This window comes from Nannospalax galili, unplaced genomic scaffold (assembly GCF_000622305.1).
Source record: "Nannospalax galili isolate Female #2095 unplaced genomic scaffold, S.galili_v1.0 scaffold207, whole genome shotgun sequence".
Taxonomy (NCBI): Eukaryota; Metazoa; Chordata; class Mammalia; order Rodentia; family Spalacidae; genus Nannospalax; species Nannospalax galili.
Window position 1 is genome coordinate 2,352,346 of NW_008358517.1, and position 7,182 is coordinate 2,359,527.

Genomic DNA, 7,182 nt, shown 5'->3' on the forward strand with positions numbered 1-7,182 from the left:
TATATATATATATGATGTTTAGGGGTCTATGGAAACCCACTGGCCAACAATGCAAAAAGAAGCAGCCATTCCTGGCAACGCGTTTTTTTATTAGCTAGGATGTCCATAAGGGCAACACCATTAACCCTTCATAGGGTAACCTCATTTACACATTTTTACAAATGTATATGTATATATTAGGAATTTCACAGTACTAGGTTTCCAGATGAGTTTTTAAAAATGCCTTTGGTGTTATTTTTCTCTCTTGATTTCTTAAATGACACACCATATTTCATATTTCATATCCAAGCTATAGAAACAGCTACTTCTCTGAGAGCCTTTGGAGAGCATAGACAAGATATTTGTTTAATAGTGATCACTTTATGTGGACAGCATAAATAAAAATGGTGCATAAAACAGAATATGATAAGCTCGTGATACAATTTATACTTCATGTCCTAAATTTTGCATTTCTGCAACATTTCCTCAAATATAAAATTTTCCAGTTTTATTATATCTACTTATTTCCTTTTTCATATTTTCTGTAAAACAGTTTCAGAATAATAGACTGAATTCATGAAGAAATAATTACTGAAAATATTTGCTGTTGTAATGACATATCTTGTTATGATATAGTGTAGATTTATTGTCAAAAGGCTGTATTTTAACCTTGCTGCCAAGATTTGTTTTTGTTATTGTCATTAGGATTTAGAGCTCCACTTTATTTGAATGATGGATTAAGTATATTCTGTAATATTTAGCTTTAGATACATCTGAAGATTTATTTTCTTTTATCTTGCTATATAATATTTGCTTAAACTCTAAGCCAAACAGACAAATATTTTTACAAATAAAAATTTTAAGCTTTTGTTTTATCTCATTCTGTCTTCTGTATTGTTATTTCTTTGTTGCTGTGATAAAACACCATGACCAAGGTATCCAATAGAAGAAAGAGTTTCTTGGGCTTATGATTCCGGGGGGTAAGAGTCCATCATGGGAGGAAAAGCATGGCAGGAGTCAGTTGGAGGAGAAAGAAGAGTTCTCACATCTTTAAGTATTTTAGAGAGAAAACTGGAAAAGCACAGGCTTTAATAACTCTCAAAGCTGCTCCCATGTACCTAAGGCAGTACGTACTTCAGGTTACAAGCACTGGAGCAATCCTCGTGGAACTGACTAGGAAGTCTTTTCCCTGAAGATTAGTTTCCATAGTTCTGTAGTAACAGAAGATACTATAAAAACTGCCAAGGGAGAAAAACCAATCAATTATTCCATCCAGCTGTAAAGTCTATGAACTACAACAATGCCTGGTTCAGCAAAGAATTTCTGTTGCTTCAGTAGTGGCAGTTTTTTCTTGAATGTAATTAATAGCTGTCTAATTGCACCTAAGACCTGCTCAACGGGAGGGAACACTGGTGTAGTACTGTACACAAAGCCAAATATAGATGGCTGTAGAGGTCGTAGATCCTAGAGAAAACTCTCTTTTATATCTTTAGACAAATGAAATTTCTTACTTATTTTAAATATGTGTCCTTATATTTACAGAAAAGTGTACCTTTCATCAGTATCCAAAAAAAAAAAACTTCTTCTTGCAACAGATGGAGAGTACTACAAAGTTCTACATCTGGTCAAATGCAGAGACTAAGTGTCTGTGACAGACCTAAGTGACACATCTACAATGCAACTTCTACCCCTCAGGCTCAGAGAACTTAGTGAACAACAGGTAGAAAGAATGTTAATGCATGTCTGAACTTTCACTAGTGAAGCTTCCTTATGTAAGAGATGATGACATAACCAGAAGCCACACATGGAGAATGTGCAGAAAATAAAAGAACACAGAGTTCTTGTCCATGAATAGGACACCTCATTTACACATTTTAAAATAATTGAGTATTTTAATGCAGACTCTATGTATGTGAATCTACGTCCATCCACTGGAGCATGGATAATCTACCAGGAGCTGCATTCAGAAAAAAAATCTCCCTTCTCCAGCAGCTATCATCCTCCAATACTCCTTGGTTATGGTTAGGGTTTTGTGGCCCCCCCCCCCCCCTGCCACGCACAAACGCACCTTTCACGGTGGTGCTATTTTGTCTGGCTTGATCTTGTGCAGGTCTTCTGCATGCAGCCAGAGTTGCTATGAGCTGATATGTGTAACTGGCCTGTCATGTCTGTCAAACACTTTTTTGATGTGTTTCATTTTCTGAGCTTTGCTAGCTCACATCAGCATCTGTCTTGCCTCTTCCATTATCACATGTATATCTCTACACTTCAAAGTCCATTTTCTTGGTAACCCTCAGAGTGATCTTTCTATCCCACCTCAAATTTTGCCTTCTCTTTCTGAGTGGGTGGCCATGCTCTGCTGCTCATTTGTCTTCTAATCTCTTAAAGTTTTAACTTTAGAAAATTCTGAACTAAAAGCTTTTCTTTTCACTTTAAAATCTAAATCTTTTTAAAGGGACTATTGCAATTTTTATAGCCTTGAACAAGACAGCATTTCTCAAATTCCTGGAACCTTTGAGATGCAAACGTAGGGAACAGAGTGCACTCATTTTTACATTTTCTGGGAGAAAAATAAGATCTTAATTCAAGCTGGCTCCTTAGTTAATGACAAAAAGAAAGCAGAATTATTTTAATTTGGTTAGGGCTAGTCAGCTAACAAAGAATCTCAATCATAGCTCTTAAAAGTCTCAGTCCTTTGTGTCCTTAGATAGGAGTTCTCTTTTCCTTAAATGCAAAGATCATGAATGTGTTTAACGTTCTTGTCTTGTCTGGGACCATTTTCGCTTCAGTGTCTTAGCATCGTCCTCTGCTTTTTGAGAATACTTTTGTCTCAAGACCTCAATGTCCCTGGAGACCTTAATCTTCTTCACCTTCTCCTTGCTATAAAAATATTCAGCTGCAATTTTCTTCTGCTCCTTCGATCATGACAATATGAGTTGTTTTGCATTTGTAGCCGGGCTTTAAAGAGGATTTGTCTTTGAGATTCAGGGACCTAACAGTTTCCTTTTCTAATTTTCTTTCAAAAGTAGCAAAATGTGTCTGATTGCTGCCCTATTTACTGTCTCATAATCGCCCCATCCCCACACATTTATTCTCTCCTCCACCTCTATTCCCTGGATCTCTTCTTGTTCAGGTTAGCTTGTACTCATATCAAAGCAGGTGTTTACTCTCAAAGGGAAATTCTGTATGCTTTTGTCAAGAACTCACATTCCCCAGACTGCGCTCCCTTTCCAAATCTCAGGTACTACTTTACAAGAGTTATAAATTGGAACTTACAAAATTCTGTCAATTTCAGAGGATATGATCAGATTATGCTACGTTTGGGGGTGTAAGACCATTTTCTTTTTTTGATTTTCTCTGGTACTTTAAGAGTATTAGAGCCTTGTTGCCACCTTGATTTATCTGACAACTTATCTGGTACCAATAATATTTTTTACATTCCACTATATTTTATGGTTGCTACATATTATGAGTAGAACTGTGTCAATGCCCTGAAAGGATGACATTCACTGGTAGCAGTGACTATAGCCTTATTTGAAAATAATTTTGTAGTTTATCAAATTAAGATAATGGAATGAGACTTGGTCTTAATCTAAGATGGCTTATTTTCCTATGAAAATGGGATGTATCTGAGGTGGGAAGATGGGTCAGGAGTAAAATGTTTGTCCTACAAGAATGAGGATTAGTGTTAGCATCAAGGAACCTATACAGATGTTGGACAGGCATGGAAATCTGCCTCAATTTTAGTTTTGGAAGGGAGAGATATGGGGTCTCCAGCACCAGCTGGCTATACAACTAGTCATATCAGGGAGATGTGGGTTTGATAAAACAAAGTGGAAGACTATTGAGGTTTTCATGGATATTAAAGTTAGGCTTCCATATGCATACATACATATGAACTTGTATCCCCATACACATGTGCCCCCACATATGAAAACATGTATACACACATATGCACACTACACGCAGTCACTCACATACACACATACATGCACACACATACACAAATGGAAAAAGAAATAAAAAGAAAATGAGACTTGAAGAGGTTATTGTGTGGAGAATTGCAGAGAGATGACTAAACACACATCAAAGAATGACTAAGGCCATTAGAATGTACGTGTGTGGGTCATAACAAACTGTCCCACAGCAAGCTCAGAAGAAGTCTGGCCCTTTTGACATCTTGATTATAGATGTTGTCAACCGAGTGGAGAGAAAATAGCTTCTGTTATTCTAATCTCTGCAGAGTGGGAACTTTGCTCTACTGCCTGTAGCAAATAGATAATGTGGGTACTTACCAGCCAGTTTAGCCATTGAAGGTTTGCATGGATACTTGTTTGTTATTCCAGTGACACTACAGTACAGGTTTTTATGTGATTTATGAACATTAAAACATTACTGCTTTGTCCCCACGGCATTCCTATATTATTAACCTTCAAATGTAGAAGCATAGCTGTGTTTACGTGCCTTATCCAATTCCAAGTATTTCTTGTCTTCCAATCGATGTTGTCTGTAGAGATAGAAGTATTTTTATTTGGGGGCAGTTGTTGCTACAGATACCCAGACACCCACAGATCCTGAGTCTAGGTGTCATTCCAATGCTCTACTCTGTTAAGAAGCAAATTACAATGCTTTTGAAGGTTAAGGACTAGCAACTGACTCCCACCATTTTAGAAAGATAATAAAAATAGAGACCAATGGCAACATCTTGTACTGTCAGTTGACTTGACAGGTCATATAGGGTATACACTTTTAAATGTATTTATTATTATTTTTATGTGTTTTGCCCTTATGTATATGTCACCCATGCATGCAATGCACGTAGGGGAGTTAAGAGTGCATTGTATCCCCTGGAACTGGAGTTACAGATGGTTGTTAGATGCCACGTGGGTGCTGGGAACCAAACCTGGGTCCTGTACAAGAGCACCAGTGCTTCTAACCATCAAGTCTTCTTTTAGTCCCAAAGGTATGTTCTTATCTCCCCAAAATGTCAGCTTCCAAGTCACAAGAGGTATCTCCCACACCATTGTTTCCCCAAATCAGTCATATTTCTTACCTACTTCCTCTTCTTCTACTTGTAAGGTTCACACATGTGATTACTCTATCATTTTACTTATTAGATATGCCCTAAAATTTTTATTTATTTATTATTTATTTATTTAATTTGTTAAGTGTTGGTGTGTTGCGGTATTAAGTGAGGGTGGAGCACACATGTGCCATGATGTGCTTGTGGAGGTCAGGAGACAACTTTTAAAATTTGCTGCTCTCTTTCCATTCTAGGTTCTGTGGATCAAACTCAGGTTGTCAGACTTGCACGACAGGCAATTTTACCTGTTGAGCCATCTCACTGGTCCTGAAATTAATTCACATCTTACACTTAAAACTGACCTGAAATTACTGGAGTTATTGATTTATAAGCAACCGAATGGATGGGCAGTCTGTTAAAAACAAATACTATTTGCAAAAGCATTTTTTCAGGGATTTATTTGCATTATTTACAAAACAAAGAGGAAGTGGTTCTCACCAGAAATAATGTGTAGTAGAAATTTTAAATTATCCAGAATATTTGTGGGATTCTTTGAATAATAAACACATCACTGTATCCCTTTTTATATTTTAAAAGTATGTACGTTATTGGACTAGAGACATGACAGCTGTTAAGAGCATATTTTTATTATATGGTTATGAGTGCATCGTTTGCATGTGTAAGTGTACCCATGTCCTGTAATGACAGCAGAGGTCAGAAGAGGTTGTTGGATCCCCTGAAAATGGAGTTACTGACAGTTGTTAGCCAACATGTGGGTGCTGGGCATTGAACGAGGGTTCTCTGGAAGAGCAACCTTTTTTCTTACCCACTAAGCCATCTGTCCTGCTCCTAGCTTTATATTTTTAATTCTTTCCAAAACATTGAAATTCTAGAATTACTGTGAAAACATTACTTTCTTTCATGTCTCACCCCCGTCCTACAGAGTTGAATCTTAACAGTGAAACCACCAGAGGACGATGTATATACCACCTGACTTCCATTTCCTTAAGCATGGCCATGAAGATGTGTTCTATTTCTGTCCTATTGGGATGCCTTAGCATCAAAGCATGAAAACTCTTGCAACTTTGAAAAAAATCATAATTCATAAAATTGGAGACATTTATTAAGAGGACACAAAATCAGCCTACTATACCTTCAGCTGATGCTGGATGAGTGAAAAGGCAATGCAACAAAGTGTTTAAAATGTCTTGCTGAACATGTAAATAAACATTTTATTTATTGTCTTTTACCTATAATAGGTTGCACTATCAAATGAAGTTAAGTTAGGCTACTTTACAATGCAATAGAATGCTGAGGTGATTAAGGACCATAAACCAGTAATGCCAAATTTGTTACAAGTATTTCCTTATTATATATGAATTAATATTTCAATGGAAGTTAAAAGATGCTTTCAAAATTAGATGAAGTCATCTTTGCATAGACTAAAGTGTGCAACATCAGCAAGAATACATAGATCTGTATAGCTCATGTTTAAGTGTAAGAAGTTGTAGAAGGACAGTAGAAAATAATTTTCTGTACATAACTTATTGAAGTTGTCTGAGGACTTTATTAGATACAAATTCAATAAGATTTAATAAACTGATATATTACCTGTACTTTTTCCTAAAAAAGTAAGAAAATAGTCCCAGTAATAAACAACAATTAAGAGTGGCTCATTTAAGTTTTGAATGGTATAGACTATTTCTGCATATTTTTCCATGAATAGCATAAAATTCCATTAAAGATAAAATAAACAAATGCTAATATTAAAGTTCCTGTTCATAAGTCTTTGTTTTTCACTTTGTTATTCAATGGAAAATGCATAATATATAGAAAAATGGATTTTATGTAGAAAGAGATGGAGGAGAGATAGAGTCACTGTGAACACCATGAATCCTGAGCAGCTTTCCACTCTGTGGGTGTATGTGCATGCCTGGACCTTATCTGTGTTTTGCAACTTTATTAGGAATGTATATAATTATAATCAGGTTATACCCCCACAAATTGAGCATAACTGAAACATGAGGACCCCGATTCTGATCCCAGCACCCACAGAAGTGCCAGCTATGGCAGCTCTTGCTCACTTGTGATCCCAGCAGTGGGAGGAAAGAGACAGAAGGGTCCCTGGGACTTCCTGGCCAGTGGTAAAGTCAGGTGGAAGACCCGAGGTTCAGTGAGAT